Raw genomic sequence first — 18938 nt, 5'->3', positions numbered from 1 at the left:
TACCACTCAAACAACAGACAAACAAACAAACAAATAAAAAACCCTTTCTATTTGGCTCATGTAGATTTTCTGAAGGTAAATATGCTATTTCCTTTGAAATAATGAATATACTTCTTTGGGAACACTTTCACAGATATTTTTATGGATTCTTTTAGTGGAGGCTAAGGGCCATTTGATGACCTACTGAGAAAATTGTCTAGAGACACATGTTTTCTACATCCTTTATCATTCATGCTATTGCATATTTGCTGGTAGCACTGAATCAAGTTTTTGGTCTTTCTGCTTTTTAAAAATAGAATGTCTTACAGCTTTTTTGAGTTGTCTTTATATCAGTATTAGAAGGCTTGACTGTGATTTCATACAACATATTTTTACCTTTAAAAAGCAGAGATTAAAAAAATACTGAAATTGGCTTTTGTCTTGAGAGCATTTTTCCAACCAGGAGAATTTGAGCATGCTTTTCAAGGTTTCACAAAGATAGGAAAAGAAGACAAAGCCTAAGGTGAGAGGTTTAATGGGAGGCCTCCCACAAAGCCAGGACCTTAAAGATCTGTACCCTTAGCACACAGATGAACTAGAAATAAACTCATCTCCTTCCTTGGGGGACTGAAGAGAAATTTTCTGTTCCAAACTTTCCCCGGAAAATTTGCGACCACAAGTAACACTTGCATGGCATTGCAGCTCAAATAAAAATGACCTTGGTACACTTAAACCTCAAGACAGGATTTTAATTTAAAATGCTTGTTCCTGCACTAGATGTGTCCCCAGATGCTGGGCAGAAGCTAAAACCAATCCTTTCTAGAAATACATGCTTTCATATCACATCTCAAAAGATTTCCAGAGATGAATCCCAAGGAAAAAGAGCATCTCTCAATAAAAAAAAAATCACTAATCATGCAAGGAAAGAAGTTTCTGTGAATATGAGACAGCGCAAGCAATTGAGAGCAGAATCATTCATGCATTTGATTAAAATATTGAGTAAGTTAGACATACAATATAAAATGGCATATGAATAAATTGAAGAAAATACAAAGATGCTTGAATTTCTAAGCAAAATGCAAGCAGATTTTAAATTCAACCAATGAGGATTCCTAGAAACAAAATTTGTGATAACTACATTTAAAAGTATCATATAGTAGTAGATGGTTTATTACAGATTAGAAAGAGCTGAAGAGAGAATTGTAAACAGGAACATAGAACTGAAGAAACTATCCAGACTGTGGCACAGAGAGACAAAGAGATGGGAAATACACAAGAGAGGTTAGGAGATAGGAGAGATTGAAAAGGTATAATGATTGGTCAGTACATAGACTCAAGACTTAAGCTTCATTTACTTTTTCCATCTTTTGTTTCTTCATCAAGTTATTGCTTCTTACCTTTAGAGATTAACATTTTTGCTGTAAACAGTGGCATCATTCTTAGATTCTTAGGCTCTGTTTAAAAAAAAAATTTGTAACAAATATTAACATTTCTTCAAAAAATCTTAAATTTATAACAAATTTAAGCCATCAATGACTGTTTTGTCACCTTTATTCTCCTTTATTATCATCTTAAAAGCTTGAATAAAACAATGATACTAATTTAAAGATTAAACACAGTATGCTTTATTATATTGATAGTATTTACTGAATGCTCACTGTGTTCCAAGAGTTTTACCATACACCATTCCATTTAAACATTGCATCAAGCTGAAACCTAGAACAGATATTTTTTTTTGGCTTACATAAAATAGAAGAACTATTTAGTTTTCATAAATAGAAGAATTAAAATTTCCATCCAGCCTACCTGACTTTAAATTCTGTCCTCTCTTTGCCTGATCACATAGTCGAATGGGTGTTGACTCTCCTAGTAGAGAAGATTACACATTTATTCAAATAATTCTGCCTTTCATCTAGCCATTTATTTAATCTCTTTTTAAGAAATGACCTTTAGATACAGTTTCTTGCCTCAGAAAACCATTATCATTATTTAAGAGTTCTTGAAGAGTCTACCTTGATTATGTATTTTTATTTTCATTGTCCTTCCCTTCTAATCAATCCTTATTTTACCCTATTTAGCTCTTCTTGACTTACCCTCTTGTAGATTTGAGTCAATAACCTATGGGTCCTCAGAAACATTCTATGCCAAGATTGTCTTGGAGCTAAGAGTCAGTAAGTAGAGATGCGCATTGGCTGGAGTGGAGCTGTGTGGACCTCGGTGACTCTGAGAGGCATGGTTAGGCTTCTGTAGAGTGGAGCACATCCAGAAGCAAATCAGCTGGTGCCGTTCAGTTGTGCATCGCCTTTCTGCTGTAAGTTTACAGCATTATGCAATTAACTCGGTGCCATAAAAATATCTGGCCTACAGCAGAGAATTTTTGGTATGTATCCCCTTGGTAAGTACTATAAGCCAAAGCAAAGCGATGATCAAGCAGTTGAATGCCTGTGTTTTGCTTACATATTCCCTAAACGGTTTTCCAGCCCTACAATTTTAAGATGAAATGTGCAGCCATTTAATGCCACATCATTTTCCTTCTGGAAGGGCATCAGTCACAGCAGGAACTTCATGACTAAATTGGAGCAGTTGAAACTATTCAGTGGCCACATTTGTTAAGAGTGAAAACAAGAGTTTTAAGTGCTAACGTCCAAAATGGTTTCTCCACTTTGAAATGAGTGTACTGGTAGTGTTGGGGAAAATTAGCATGTTTAAAGGTATTTATGTCTGAAATAATAACCTCAACTAATACTCTATGGTGCTATGTACCAGTCACTTTTCTATGTGTTCTTTATGTATATTAAGTCATTTAATCCTTACAACAACCACATAACACTCTTCCCATCCCCAGTTTGTGGATGGGGAAACTTAAGTAGTAACTTATCCAACATCTCAAAGTTACTAAACGTTGGAGTCAGGATTCATACAGTGATGTTTCTGTCTGTGCCTTTCATCAACTACACTAGACTAGTAATTCTCCAATTTCTTTTTATGTTTAGAGAACACATTGGACATAAAACATGAAAAGGCACTCATTTCATTTCTAATAGAGCTCCTATATTTTATCATTATTTATATATATCTGCTTCACAGTCTTTTCTAGAATCAAGGTTTAGCAATATCCTAGTTACTACCTAGTTCAGTGCCTTACAGATAGTAAGCACACAATAAATGCTTGTAGTTTACAGGAATTTTAACAGTGATTTATTCTACTCTCAAAACCCTCAGAGATAAGGTGGTGATGCAAATTTCATTTCTATTTGTTTCAGATTCCTTACAGCAGTATCTTTTGAGATATTTTTGTTTTTCACTTTAAATATTTGGGATGCAAAAGGGGAAGCAAAAATGGCTGCCTCTGTACTATTGCACAAATTTATGTTTTATTAAACACAAGTATTACCTTCTTAAGAGTTCTTTAGTTTGAATTATTCACACTTTTCCTGAAAAACAGTGCAGAGTGAAATTTCTTTTGCTTGTTCTGAATTACCTTCCTCAAACATTAAGTGATACGCCCTTATTCTGAGATCCATGATTCCTTTGACACACCTGAGAAGTTAGGAATGTTCAGAGCATATCCCTTACCTCTGAGCTGTGGGACATGGAAAACAATGAGCACACCTGCCTCTCAGCATCCCCTGATGCCTTTGTCAGAGACAGCCCACAGTCAGACAGACCATTGATCTGCCCCTTTATGGCATTTTTGTTCCTAATTCCACTCTTGTTTACTTTAAAAGCCAAATCTTTCACTGTTTTCCACTTCTGCTTGAGAAAACATTTTTATAGCTTTGGGACCAAATGTTATTCATCAGCTCATTTTAATGTCTCTTTTCAGTGACCTTGTTGCCAACTGAAGCCATGCTGTTGCTGGTGGAGTATAGGAGAAATTTCTACAAGCAAAAAAAACCATTCTCTATTTTATCCTAGAAATAAGGAAATAAGAGTCACTTATTTTTTCCCTTCCACATTTGCTCTGTGCTAAACTATTCGAAAGTCAAGTGGACCTTTACTTGCTTCTAAACTGAAAGGATACTAGATCACAGGTGTCAGGGTGGTTTACTTCTTCTAGACTTCTGGCGGAGGCAGTACTCAATGTTTCTTCTTCTGGTTGATGGCAAAAAGAATGAAGGAAAGCTAGATGTAGAAATTTGCTGCCATATACAGAAAGCTAAAGTTTGGGAATGTAACAGTAGAACCTGTGATAGAGATGTTTGCTTAGAGAGTGTTAAATGCTTCCTCATAGATTCCCAGGCAAGAGGGTGGTGTATATTTTTACACATTTGTCGTGGGAAGTTTTATCCTGCAGAGGTGGTGTTTCCCAAAGTGTGATCTGTGGAACACCACAATATATTCTCTTACAGTTATTTTTACCCTTTACCCAGATATTAAAACTTCATCTTTTATTGATTTGGCTTACGGTGCAAAACTGTACCTTAAATGGAAAGTTTTAAGCAATGAATTTCCTATGTGGACTTGCTGAATGAACACTGGCCAGGTTGCATTTGCTTGTCTATATGTAGAAATGGGCTGATTCTTTGTGCTTATGATCTACCACTGTCAGAAGGGTTTGTTTCTGATAAATGGCTTGCTGCTTTGGCTCCCTTCAGGATACCTTTCTGAATTTTGAAACTCTATAGGGACAGAATACACGCGTGCCTTGCCACACCAAAAACAAAATCAAAACCTGGAGGCAAAACCTCTCCTTATATTTTACAAGAGGGACAGGTGATGAACACACACCTGACTTCTGGATGTTATAGACTGGCTTATAGATGTCATCAAGTCCCCAGTACTAATGTGCTCCCTGTAATACTCTGCTACCCACAAACATCCAAGCTGAAGTTATGACATCTGCCTTCCTGGGGGAGAAGCAAGGAAAGAAATAATCCATTTCTCAATGAAGTACGTGAAGATGCTAACTTATTTTTTCTTGAGAACAGCCAAAGGTGGTTTGATGAAACTTTAATCTGGGCATTTCATTCTCTCTGTAAACTCACCCTGAAGTCAGAATAGCAGAAACAGAGAGAGAGAGAAAGCCTTACTCTAGCAATTATTTCCCTTATCTTGCAAATATCAGTACAGTAAAATAATTTCCTTAGCTTCCAGGAATCGGTCATATCACGTATGAATGAATTCGACAATGAAGATTAAAAAGTGTCAGCCAGTTACCAATCCCATGCCCTAGACAAGATGTTTTTCTTCTTTGCTTTTCTATGTATATCTGAGTGATAAAATGATGTGCAGATTTCAATGGATCCGTTTCCATTATGGATTAATTGCGATGATCAAAAACATTAGTTATGCTGGTATTCGCTGATGGTAATACATATTTTATTTATTATGGACCTAGTAGGATGGTAAATTCAGTTTTATAGCCCAGTGGAGTTTGAGAAGTGTAGCTTTATTCAATATTGTTCTTGAACTCTGTGATGGCCCATCTCTGTAAATAATCTCATCAACCTCTTATGTGAGCCCATCCTTGAAGAGTTCCTCATATGGATGCTTAATGAAAAAATATACTATGCTTTTGTCCTTGTCAGTGTGTCAGAACATATGAGATGTTAGGCACAACTGCTAAATAAAGCTTCTGCTGTAAGAGGAGGCCCAGTAGCATTTTATCTGGATGAGTAAGCAGCTAGTGCATCCTGGGTTTCACAGAAAAAAGACAATCCTGAACCCACCTGAAGGACATAGTTATTTATGGTCATGTCTAGAGAATTTTGTTCTTGTGAAAATTATGCCTAAAAGTCCAGAGAACTGACCTCCAACTCTCAAGTCTTCCTGCCTTGAATTTCCTTAACTTTCCATGGGGGCTTCCTTTAATGCCTCTTTTCAAAATGCATTTATACCACCCAAGAAAAAATTTATACCAAGACATATTTGAATCTAGATTTCTGAATTAGACCAACAAGCTATGGATGTTTACATGAAATACCCTGGGAATATAGTTGTTCCCCAATTTACCTCATTTTAAAGTCGTTTAGAAAGAAGTCACTTGAGGGTATATATGTTTTAGAAAAAAAAGTTTTGAAAATCTGGAATCTTCTTTTAAAATAAAAATAAAATAACTTTACCCTTTAGATATGTAGGTTACTTTATTTATTTATTTATTTATTTATTTATTTATTTATTTATTCATTCATATAAGTTGTGGAATTTATTTTTCTAGTTAGTTAACATACAGTGTAATATTAGTTTCAGGTGTACAATATAGCTATTCAACACTTCCATACAACAGCTGGGGCTCATCACAAGTACACTGCTTAATCCACATCCCTTATTTCACTCATCCCCCCACTCACCTCCCCCTGGTAATCATTGGTTTGTTCTCTGTAGTAAGGGTAGGTTTCTTGGTCTGCCTCCCTCTTCTTTTTTCCCCTTTGCTCATTTGTTTTGTTTCTTAAATTCTGTGATTAAATGAAATCAATAGTATTTGTCTTTCTCTGACTGAATTATTTCGCTTAGCGTGTCACTCTGTAGCTCCGTCTATGTCATTGCAAGTGGCAAGATTTCATTCTTTTTGATGGCTGAATAGGTATATATATATACGGGTATATATATACCTCCATTCATCAGTTGATGGACATTTGGGCTGTTTCCATAATTTGGGGATTGTAGATAATGCTGCTGTAAATGTCAGGGTACATGTGTCCCTTTGAATTAGTACTTTTGTGTTCTTTGGGTAAATATCTAGTAGTGCAGTTGCTGAATTGTAGGGTAGTTTTATTTTAACTTTTTGAGGAACCTCCATACTGGTTTCCAGAGTAGCTGCACCAGTTTGCATTCCCACCAGTAGTGCAGACAGGTTCCCTTTTCTACATATCCTCACCAACACCTGTTGTTTCCTGTGTTGTTGATTTTAGCCATTTTGGCAGGTGTGAGATGATATCTCATTGTAGTTTTGATTTGTATTTTCCTGATGATTAGTGATGTTGAGCATCTTTTCATGTGTCTGTTAGTTATCTGTATGCCTTCTTTGGAAAAATGTCTATGTGTCTTCTTCCTACTTTTTAATTGAATTATTCATTTTTTGGGTATTAAGTTCTAGAAGTTCTTTACATATTTTGGATACTAACCCTTTATCAGGTATGTCTTTTGCACATATCTTCTCCCATTCTCTAGGCTGCCTTTTAGTTTTGTTGATTGTTTCCTTCTCTGTGCAGAAGCTTTTTATTTTGATGAAATCCCAATAGTTTATTTTTGCTTTTGTTTCCCTTGCATCCAGAGACATATATAGAAGGAAGTTGCTATGGCTGATGTCATAGAGGTTGCTGCCTGTGTTCTACTCTAAGATTAAAAAAAATTAATGTTTATTTATTTTTGAGAGAGAGCGAGAGCAGGGGAGGGGCAGAGAGAGAGGGAGACATGAATCTGAAGCAGGGTCCAGGCTCTGAGCTGTCAGCACAGAGCCTGAGGCCAGGCTCGTACTCATGAACCTGACCTGAGCCAAAAGTTGGATGCTTAAACAGCTGAGCCACCCATGTGCCCTCCTCTAGGATTTTTATGGTTTCATGTCTCACATTTAATTCTTTAATCCATGTTGAATTTATTTTTGTGTATGGTATAAGAAAGTGGTCCAGTTTCATTCTTTTGCCTGTTGCTATCCAGTTTTCCCAACACCATTTGTTGTAGAGGCTGTCTTTTTCCCATTTGATATTCTTTCCTGCTTAGTTGAAGATTAATTGACCATACAGTCGTGTGTTCATTTTTGGATTTTCTATTCTGTTCTATTGATTTTTGTTTATTTTTGTGCCAGTAACCATACTGTTTTGATCACAACAGCTTTGGAAAATAACTTGAAGTTCAGAATTGTGATGCCTCCAGGTTTGCTTTCCCCACCACCGTCGCCCCCACCCAAGATTACTTTGACTCTTCAGGGTCTCTTGTGGCTCCATACAAATTTTAGGGTTGTTTGCTCCAGCTCTGTGAAAAATGCTATTGGTATTTTGATAAGGATTGCATTAAATGTATAGCTTACTTTGGGTGTTATAGACATTTTAACAATATTTGTTCTTCCAATCCATGAGCATGGAATGTTTTCCTATTTCTTTGTGTCATCTTTAATTTATTTCATTGATGTTTTATAATTTTCAGAGTACATGTCTTTCACCTCTTTGGTTAGGTTTATTCCTAGGTATTGTTTTTGGTGCAGTTGTAAATGGGATTGGTTCCTTAATTTTTCTTTCTGTTGCTTCACTATTGGTGTATAGAAAGGCAACAGATTTCTGTATAACAATTTTGTATCCTGTGACTTTACTGAATTCATGTTATTAGTTCTAGCAGTTTTTTGGTGGAGCCTTTTGGGATTTCTATGTGTATAGTAACCTGCCTTCTGCAAATAGTGAAAGTTTTGCTTCTTTCTTGATGATTTGGATGCCTTTTACTTCTTTTTGTTGTATGATTATTGTGGCTAGGACTTCTAGTACTATGTTACATAATGGTGGTGACACTGGGCATCCCTGTCTTGTTCCTGACTCTAGTAGAAAAGCTCTCATTTTTCCCCTTTGAGGATGATATTACCTGTGGGTTTTTCATATATGGCCTTTATTATGTTTAGGTATGCTCCCTCTATACCTATATTGTTAGGGTTTTTGTCAGGAATGGATGTGGTACTTTGTCAAATGCTTTTCCTGCATCTATTGAAATGATCATATGGTTCAAATGGTAGATTTATTCCTGGGTTGCAGGGGTGGTTCAGTATTCGCAAATCAATCAACGTGTTACACTACATTAATAAAAGAAAAGAACCATATGATAATTTCAAAAGCCGTGTATTATTTTTAAATTGAAAAGTTTTCTATCCTTATGTCCAAACCCAGTTACTTCTATTATTTCCTAAGGTTACTCATTTCTAAAAATATCAACTCTTTTAAATCTAAATAATAGTATAGTATAATGAAATATTTAAATATTAACTAGCCTGATGAATTACAAAATAAAAAAGGTCCTGTCAAGTATATTTTGTGGGTACATTATTGAATTTAGGCTTATATTTGTTTTCCTTTATTATATATAACCATATGGAACCATAAGATACTATGCTAGGCTTATTCTGTTAATTATTAGCGTGAGTGTGTGTGTGTATGAGAGAGAGAGAGAGGCGGGGGGGGGGGGAGAGAGAATTTGCAATTTTTAAGCCATTGTCTTTTTCTGAAAAGGAATGCCAGTGAACTATGGTAGAGAATGATTTGGGGGCAGCAACTTTATTGGTAGGGAACTGGGTTAGATGGATGGATAAATGAATAGATCAAAGAATGTGGCAGTTTGGAGATGGGCTAAACAGGAGTCCACAGGCAGCTGTTTGATTGTGGCAGGTCTTACTAGAGAATATTCTTCTACTTCTGGCACGTCAATACATAATTACTTAATTTAAAAAAATATATAACTTATTGGAACCACATTTTGAAGGCTAATCCACATGTTCCATTGGTGATTAATACCAAATAGTAAGTCTTTCATGGTTAAGAAATACTTTCCTTCCTTTAGGTATCTCTCTTAGTCTTTTTTTTTTTTTTTCCATATGGTTGTTCTTTAACTCCCAGTGGAGCTGAAATCAACCGGCCATATCTATTTTATATGAAACTTTCCTATATTTGAAAATTATTATTAAGTATTTGGATGGCCTTTTTCTGAGGAAAAAAGAAATCTTTATATCTATGTTAAAAACTTTATCCTGTCTCTGGATTTTCCCTGATATCCCTCTGACATTTTTACCTATAAATTTTTTTCAGCACATGGTTATTTCAAATCATGTTCAATATAATGCTTTTTTTCCCTGCATTTTATTTTACATCCTAATATTGTGCTCATTCTGAGCAGCACCCAGAGATGATACTCAGGAGCAAAGGATCATACATTCTGTTGTTGTGCTTTCATCGGATTGATTTCTTTACATTTTTTTCAGATAACTTATTGCTAAAATTCTTTTTTTGAAAGCAACTGTAGACACCAGCAATTGTTTACTTTCTGTCAGCTATTGGCAGAGACTTAGAAATAGTACCTTAAGATTCCAGCTTCTTTTGATTTGATTATTAAGCTTGTAATTGATATTTTATGTTGCTAGAATGTTTATTTTATAAATGTTCTACTGATGATAGGTAATAGTTCAAAATTATTCTTTAAAAATAAATATGCGGAGACATTTTCCCATTCCTGTTAAAATTAGTTCTTTATAACCTACAACAAATTTTCTCTGGTGACATGAGGATTACACGGAAGTGCCTCGATGCCCCTGAAGTTCACCCTTCTCCAAGTATCACTTGCAATAGGGCTACAGCTGACATAGAGTTAGTGAAGTGTCTGCACATGAATAGCTAAGCTATAGAGGAATGTCTCTTTATGACTTTAAATTAAATACCAAAACACCTGTTATAACTAAGGCTTATAACTTAATGGTGAATGGATGAAATTATTTAAGAAAACGTATTCAGAAATACTGATAATAGTAGGGAAAATCTATAAAATGGGAATTGTGAATTTGGGAATCCCTAAAGAGAAGAGTCTGTAGATGAATAATAAAATCTGTATCTAGTTTTATATAATTGTTTTCTTCCTGACATCCCCCCCCTGGATTGGTCTCTAAAACACAGGAGAAATATTTACCAAGGGTTATTCTTTGTCTCAAATAATGTTGTGACCATACTTATTTACTGCTTTCTTTTCTTCTCTTGTTTCCTGTTAACATTACAAAATTAGTACATTTACTTAGTTATCTCACTTACCAGACGTGTACTGAATGTCTAGTCATGCAGTAAAGTTCAGGGCTCCTCCCCTCCTGACTACTAGTGGTATGGCAAACATTTGTTATAAGTGAATTCTCAAAATAAGACAGACTGTGCTTTTTGTCAAAATAAATACAAAAATAGACATTAAAAAACAAGGGCTGTAGGAGAATTATGAGAACAATTTTAATTCTGGTTCGAATTAGGAAAGGTTTCGTAGGAAAAAAGGTGATATTAAAGACGTAAATCATGAGTGAAGATTCAATTTAGGGCAATGGGAAATTTCAGGCATGAAGATCCCATTTAAAGACAAGGATAGTGGGAATTGCAAGGGGACCAAGACAGACAGCTCTTTACTTAGTTTCTCAAAAGACAATATAGGCCAGAATCTAGGAGAGGGATAATAAAGAAGAGATATATTTAAGAAAATACTGTTCTCTTAAGAGCCACATGTCCATTCATTTTCTTCTAAGTCAAATAAAAATATGAAGGAATTGGCATATGCTGTATATATTTTATATACTTCGTTATATATTATCAATATGTATAATAAAAATATAATTTGGGGAAGAAAAGAAAGATTGAAAAGAATAGTTATTTTCATCATGTAACTAAATGTGCTTATGAAATCATTTATAGATAACTTTGAAGTATCTGAATATTTGGCATTTTGATTATTAGGTGAACAAGTGAATATTTAGACTACTCATAAAATATACAACGTTATTATCAATGGTTAGTGCTACACTCTAATTTTCAGAAAAAATATCTTACTGACACTAAAATTTCATTATACCAAAATATGTTGTTGTCTGCATAATAAACCATATTTACTTTAATTATTAGCATTCAATCTAATCCAACAGTGCCTCTTTAAAAAGTACCATGTCCTTTTTATATTAGATGGAAATTGGGCAAGTATTTTGTATTCAAAGTTGTATGTAAAACCTAATTCATAATGATTCTGTTAAGTATTTAATTTACGACATTTGCCAGCACAATATTATGTGAGTGTCTTTTAAAAGTCTTATTTATGTAGCATGTTTGATATGCCTTGTTCACTAACATTAATTTATGTTGTATTTTTCTTAATAAGCTAAATTTCATATGGGTTTCCAGCTGTGATAGTTTAACTCCAACAAGGAACAATTGTTCTACAATAAGTGACAAGGATACCATTTGTTGGCTGATATTCAAAACCCACAAATGATATTGACATCTTTGTGCAATTACTTCACAGCCTGTTGTTTTCAAGCTCCCAAATGAATTTGGGATTAAAAAATATTTAGAGTTTTATAAACAAATGGTGTTTCTTGTAATTCTTAAATTAAATTAGTTTTCTCATTCAACACTACTATTGGCTTGGGACATTTCAGCCTTCCATTTGGTTCAGACATAGAAAATAATATTTTTATAATTTATTTTAAACCGTTGCTTTGCTAATACCTTTGTACTATAATGGGAATTACAATATGTTCAGTAATAATTTTATTTTTAAGATTCATAGATCCTAATTGTATAAAGAGTTACTCCAAATGCCATTTCATTTCATTTTTTTCTGTGTCAGATAAGTTCATTTTATATAAATAAAATAATAAATGGTAGCACCAAAATATTCCTAGAAGACTCCAGAGATAAATCATGGAATAAGGGGATTTCCACCGCTATGATCCAGACAAAAGGAACTCAAGACTTATATAAAATAGGGAAAATTGAATTAAATGGAGATTAATTATAAGGTGTTTCAGGTTAGTAATTTTCCTAGATACCTCTATATTTAAGTAAAAATCTCAAAAAAATATTCAGAGAATAATATCATATAAATATGCCTGTACTCAAGATCCAAATTTAACAAATATTATCATTTCATTATTATCTCTACCATGTCCCTTCCTCTCTTCCTAGAGATAACCATTAAATAGATATAACTTTATCTCATTGATATTTTTATGCTCAGATACCTATACCATGTATCTTCACTGCTGTACAATATTATTAAAGCAGAGTTTCTAAATCTGCACCCTCATCAGTCAATGGACAAGTGGACTCCTTCCATAATTTGGCTATTGTTGATAGTGCTGCTATAAACATTGAGGTACATGTGTCCCTTTGGATAAGTATTTTTGGTATCCTTTGGATAAATACTTAGTAGTGCAATTGCTGGATCGTAGTTCTATTTTTAACTTTTTGACTGATGAATGGATAAAGAAGAGGTAGAATATATACACAATGGAATATTACTCAGCCATAAAAAAGCATGAAATCTTGCCATTTGCAACGACATGGATGGAACTAGAGAGTATTATGCTAAGCGAAACAAGTCAGTTGGAGAAAGACAAATGCCATATGATTTCACTCATATGTGGAATTTAAGAAACAAAGCAAATGAACATAGGGGGAAAAATAGTGAGGCAAACCATAGAGCTGACTCTTAACTATAGAAAACAAACTGAGACTTGCTGAGGGGTAGGTGGGTGGGGAGATGGATTAGATAGGTGATGGGTATTAAGAAGGATAGCTTATTGTGATGAGCACTGGGTGTCCTAAGTGATGAATCACAAAATTCTACTCCTGAAACGGATATTGCACTATATGTTAACTAACTGGAATTTATTTTTATTTATTTATTTTTTAATGTTTGTTTATTTTTGAGAGAGGGAGAGACAGAGAGACAGAGAATGGGAGGGGGGATGCAGAGAGAGAGGGAGACAGAATCCAAAGTAGGCTCCAGGCTCTGAGATGTCAGCACAGAGTCTGACGTGGAGCTTGAACTCACAAACTGCGAGATCATGACCTGAGCTGAAGCTGGAACCAACTGAGCCACCCAGGCGCCCCCCAACTCACCGGAATTTAAATAAAAACCTGAAGCAAAAATCAATCAATCACTCCATCTATCCCCCCTTCACGGACCCAATTTTGTTTGTAGGTTTTGTTCATTAGAAACTATTGACTTTGCATTGGAAGTGAGAAACAGTGCTGCAAATGACACCTTTCTGCATGTGTCTGGAGGCATTTTGTACTAGTGTTTCACACTGTGTACATACTGCTAGATAAGTTACTGGGTAATTGCTGGGTGTGTGCATCTGCATTTCTCCAGTCAATTTACTCTTCTCCCAGACAGCTAATACTTTCTTCTTTTTCTTTAGTGTTCACATTCTATTATCCCTCCTCACTCTCATCTGATGACTGCATTTATTACACTGAGATATTAGGGGAAAAAAATCAATGTTGTCTGACCTCCACACCGAGACATCTCACCTGTGGATTCCTAAATTCTCTGCTTCCCGTGCTCTTGGTACAGTGGATGGCTGTGTACTGGGTCTCATCCTCTCTTGCCTACCTGAGGAGATTGCTTATGCCGTGCTGTCTCCTCTCTCCTGATGCATTAAATTTCCCTTCTCTAGTCAATTACTCTTATCTGCATAAAATGTTATATTTTATTCTTAATAAAAATCCCTTGACTTACATCCCCCCAGACTATTTCTTTATGTCTTTGCAGTATTTTAATGCAAAATCTCAATTCCTTGTCCTCTGTCTCCTTTAAAACTACTCTAATTATACTTTCATTTTTCCTTCTTGGCTGAATTTTTCTTGTCAGGTCAAAAATTAACTCCACATTGAAAAATCCAATTAGCCTTCAACTTAGTTGACTTGCTTTCTCAAACACATTTTATAGTGATGATCATTGTTCCCTTGAAACACTTCTTCATTTTGTTTCTTAGACGCCACATTCTTTTTAAATTTTTTCTTTTTGTTTGTTACTAACTCACTGACCATTTCTCCCTTACCTTTTTGAATCAATTACTTTTCTCAGACTCTCAATGTTGAAACACCCTAGGAACCATTCTTTGGCAACGTATAGATTTATATATAGAGATTTATAATTTATGTAATATAATTGCATAGTTATATATTTATATTAAAGTAATTTTATTTTTAATATTTTATAGTATAAAATGTAAAAATGATGATTATATATTATAAATATGCAATATAAACATACTATATAATAAATATAAAATTATATACACATATAATATAAAATATGTAATATAAAGTAATGCATATATAATATAAAAATATATTTTTTAATCTCTACTTGCTCCTTGTGGGAGCCTGGGCTTCTAGGCCAATCTCTCTTCTGAATATTAGATTTCAAAAGTCAACTCTGTACTCTCTGCCTGGGATGATCTTCCCCAATTATCAACATGGCTTACTTCTTCATTCTCTTCGTGTCTCTGTTCAAATGTCAATTTATTACAGAAATATTCCCTAATTTTCTTACATAAAATTTGAGAATCCATATCCTCCATCACTCTCCAACACCCTTACTCCGCTTTAGTTTTCTTCAGAGCAATAATCAGTAGTTGGCATGATTACATTAAGCTGCTTATTAACTGTTTCTTCTCTCTAGAATGTAAACCCCATGAAAGTTTTATTTGGTTTGTTCTCTGCATTATCTTAGTCCTTATAGCAGGGCTGGCAGAGCAAGCACTCAATAATTGTGTGTTAATTTCCAAATAAATGAATCTTTAAATTTGCTATAGTGTGTCATTTTCCCCACCAATGTGCTTGTATACATATTCCCACTAGACTGTTTGAAAGATCCTGTTTCCTCAAGTCCTTATCTGTACTTGACATTATTAAACTCCCCAGTTTCTTGCTTGACTTATTAAGGCTATGAAATGCTATCTTACTGTTTGAATTTGCATTTCTTTGTTTTTTAGTGAGATTAAATCTCTTTTGTGTATTTACTGCCCTTTGCGTTTCTTACATTTTGAATTTTCTGTATATACCCTTTGCCCGTTTCCTTTCTTTCTTCCTTCCCTTTCCTTCCTCCTTCCCTTCCTCCTTTCTTCCTTTCTCCCTCCTTCCTCCCTTCCTAACTTTGATTAATAATTTCTTTTTCTTTCTTTCTTTCTTTCTTTCTTTCTTTCTTTCTTTCTTTCTTTCTTTCTTTCTTTCTCTTTCTTTCTTTCTCTTTCTTTCTTTCTTTCTTTCTTTCTTTCTTTCCTCTTTTTCTTTATTTTTAAATGTTTATTTCTGAGACAGAGAGAGACAGAGCATGAGTGGGGGAGGGGCAGAGAGAGAGGAAGACACAGGATCCAAAGCAGGCTCCAGGCTCTGAGCTCTCAGCACAGAGCCCGGCCGTGGGGCTTGAACTCACAAACCATGAGATCATGACCTGAGCCGAAGTCTGTCGCTCAACCCACTGAGCCACCCAGGCAACCCCTTTCTTTCTTCTTTTAAGTTTTTATTTAAATTCCAGTTATTTAGCATAGAGTGTAATGTTAGTTTCAGGTATACAATAGAGTGATTCCACACTTCCATATATTACCTGGTGCTCATCACAAGTGCACTCCTTAATCCCTATCACCTATTTCCCCTATCCCCCCAACCACCTCCCCTCTGGTAACCATTAGTTTCTTCTCTATAGTTAAGAGTCTGTTTCTTGGTTTGCCTCCCCTCTCTCTTTTCCCCTTTGTTCACTTGTTTTGTTTCTTAAATTCTACATATGAGTGAAATCATATGGTATTTGTCTTTCTCTGAGTCTCTTATTTTGCTAAGTATAATACTCTCTAGCTCCATACACATCATTGCAAATGGCAAGATTTCATTCTTTTTATGGCTGAGTGATATTCCAGTGTGTGTGTGTGTGTGTGTGTGTGTGTGTGTGTGTGTTTATACACACCACATGTTCTTCATTTATCAATTGATAGACATTTTGGCTATTTCCATACTTTGGTTACTGTAAATAATGCTGCTAAAAACATCAGGGTTTTTCATTCAAAATACCTTTGAATTATTATTTTTGTATGGGTAAATACTTTGTAGTGCAATTGCTGGATCATAGCAAATGGTGTTGGGACAAGTGGATAATAATATACAAAAGAATAAAACTGGACCACTTTCTTATACCGTACACAAAAATAAATTCAAAATGGACCTAAATGTGAGATCTGAAACCATAAAAATCCTAGAGGAGAACACAGGCAGTAACCTCCTTGACATTGGTCATAACAACTAATTTCTAGATATGTCTCCTGAGGCAAGGGAAACAAAAGCAAAAATAAACTGTTGGGAGTTCATCCTTTGCCCATTTTCCAATGAGGTCTTTGTTTTTAAGTTTGTTTAAGTATTTTTTAAATGTTTATTTATTTTTAAGAGAGAGAGATAGAGCACGAGTGGGGGAGAGGCAGAAAGAGAGGAAGACACAGAATCCAAAGCAGGCCCTAGGCTCTGAGCTGTCAGCACAGAGCCCAATGTGGGGCTCAAACTCACCAGCTGTGAGATCATGACCTGAACCGAAGTCAGATGCTTAACCAACTGGGCACCCAGGCGCCCCTAAGTTTGTTTGCTTATTTATTTAATCATTGATTAATGAGAGTCTTTTTTTAATATTCTGGATGCTAATTTTTTGTTGCTAGTAAGACTGTAATTTATCTTTTAATGTATGATGTCTTTTGTCATGCTGATGTTTTTAACTCTGTTGTAGTCTCTTTGTCCATTTTCTCTATTATGCTCCATGCTTTTTCATTTATTGAAGTATCCTTTTTCAATGTAAATCCCTGAAGACACGCTTTGATATTTTTTCCTAATTTTTAATTTTTTTTTCATTTTACATGAAGTTCTTTAATCGATAGGGATATTTTCTGTTGTTTCCTTTGTGTGTCATGATGTAAATGTAATTGCATTTTTGTTTAGATAATCAGTTTTTTCAGTGCTATTTATGAATTCCTTGTGCTAGTTCCACTCTTCTGTAATACCAGCTCTGTCTGCTATCGCCAGTATACACACTGGTGCCTCTGCAGCCCTTTGATTTGGTCCCTGATCTATACGTGTATCCCTGCTTCAACACCTCTGCCTTCAGTCTAACTATTCGAGCTTTTTAGGTTTGCTATCAGGTATGATGATTCACCCTGTCTTAAGCTCTTTTAAGATTGCTACTGTTAACTATGACAATCCGTATGAATTTTCAGATGAAGGTAGTTTCTGGGGAAAAAATCTTTTGAAAATTTATAGATTAATTTTGACATTTTTATAATAATGACTCTTTCTAACTTTATAAGGGATCTATAGTTCTTCATTGTTAGTTTTTTGTGTCAGTTGTATAATTGTTCCCATGAAAACACTGAGTAAGTTTTAATTTCTTCACATAATATTTGGTTTTGTTATGTTTGCTTATTTTGCTTTTGAGAATATCTATATAATTAATTATTTAAATTAGTTTTTACTAATATGTATCAACTATCTTGATTTTTTTAATATAAAATTTATTGTCAAATTGGTTTCCATACAACACCCAGTGCTCATCCCAACGGGTGCCCTCCTCAATGCCCAGCACCCACTTTCCCCTTATGTACTGATCTGTGTCAGGCAACCTTGCTGCACTCTTTATTGATTTTATAGAATAATTCTAATGCATTTATTTGGATTTTCACATCAACTCTGAATAATACTAATTTGTTGCTTTACTGCTATCTTTGGTTCATATTTCTGTTGTTTATTTACTTGTTCTATTGTACTGTTGCATACAGTTATTAATAGAGGCTATTTTTGTCTCACTGCCATCTTATGGGAAATGCATATAATGTTTCAACATTCAGTATATATTTATTAAATGTGTATTTATTTATTTTGAGAGAAAGTGTGACCAGGGGAGGGACAGAAAGAGAAGAAGAAAGAGAATCCCAAGCAGGCTCCTCACTGTTAGTACAGAGCCGGACCTGGGGTTCAATCCCAGGAACCGTGAGATCATGACCTGAGCCAAAATCAAGAGTCAGACGTTTAACCAAGTGAGCCACCCAGGTGCCTACGGTACATTTTTTAAAAAATGCTTTTTTTTAAAATTTATTTATTTATTTATTTATTTATTTATTTTTTAATATATGAAATTTACTGTCAAATTGGTTTCCATACAACACCCAGTGCTCATCCCAAAAGGTGCCCTCCTCAATACCCATCACCCACCCTGCCCTCCCTCCCACCCCCCATCAACCCTCAGTTTGTTCTCAGTTTTTAACAGTCTCTTATGCTTTGGCTCTCTCCCACTCTAACCTCTTTTTTTTTTTTTTTTTCCCTTCCCCTCCCCCATGGGTTTCTGTTACGTTTCTCAGGATCCACATAAGAGTGAAACCATATGGTATCTGTCTTTCTCTGTATGGCTTATTTCACTTAGCATCACACTCTCCAGTTCCATCCACGTTGCTACAAAAGGCCATATTTCATTTTTTCTCATTGCCACGT

At 34.9% G+C, this 18938-nt stretch overlaps 1 protein-coding gene across 1 annotated transcript in view; it reads left to right on the top strand.

Moving 5' to 3' along the window:
- TRHDE (thyrotropin releasing hormone degrading enzyme) overlaps positions 1–18938 on the top strand; it is a 395717-nt gene that overhangs the window by 249116 nt on the left and 127663 nt on the right. The window lies entirely within an intron of this gene.

This window comes from Neofelis nebulosa, chromosome 8, assembly GCF_028018385.1.
Source record: "Neofelis nebulosa isolate mNeoNeb1 chromosome 8, mNeoNeb1.pri, whole genome shotgun sequence".
NCBI classification, from domain to species: Eukaryota; Metazoa; Chordata; class Mammalia; order Carnivora; family Felidae; genus Neofelis; species Neofelis nebulosa.
Note: the sequence above shows the minus strand (reverse complement) of the source record. Positions and strands in the feature narration are given on the sequence as shown.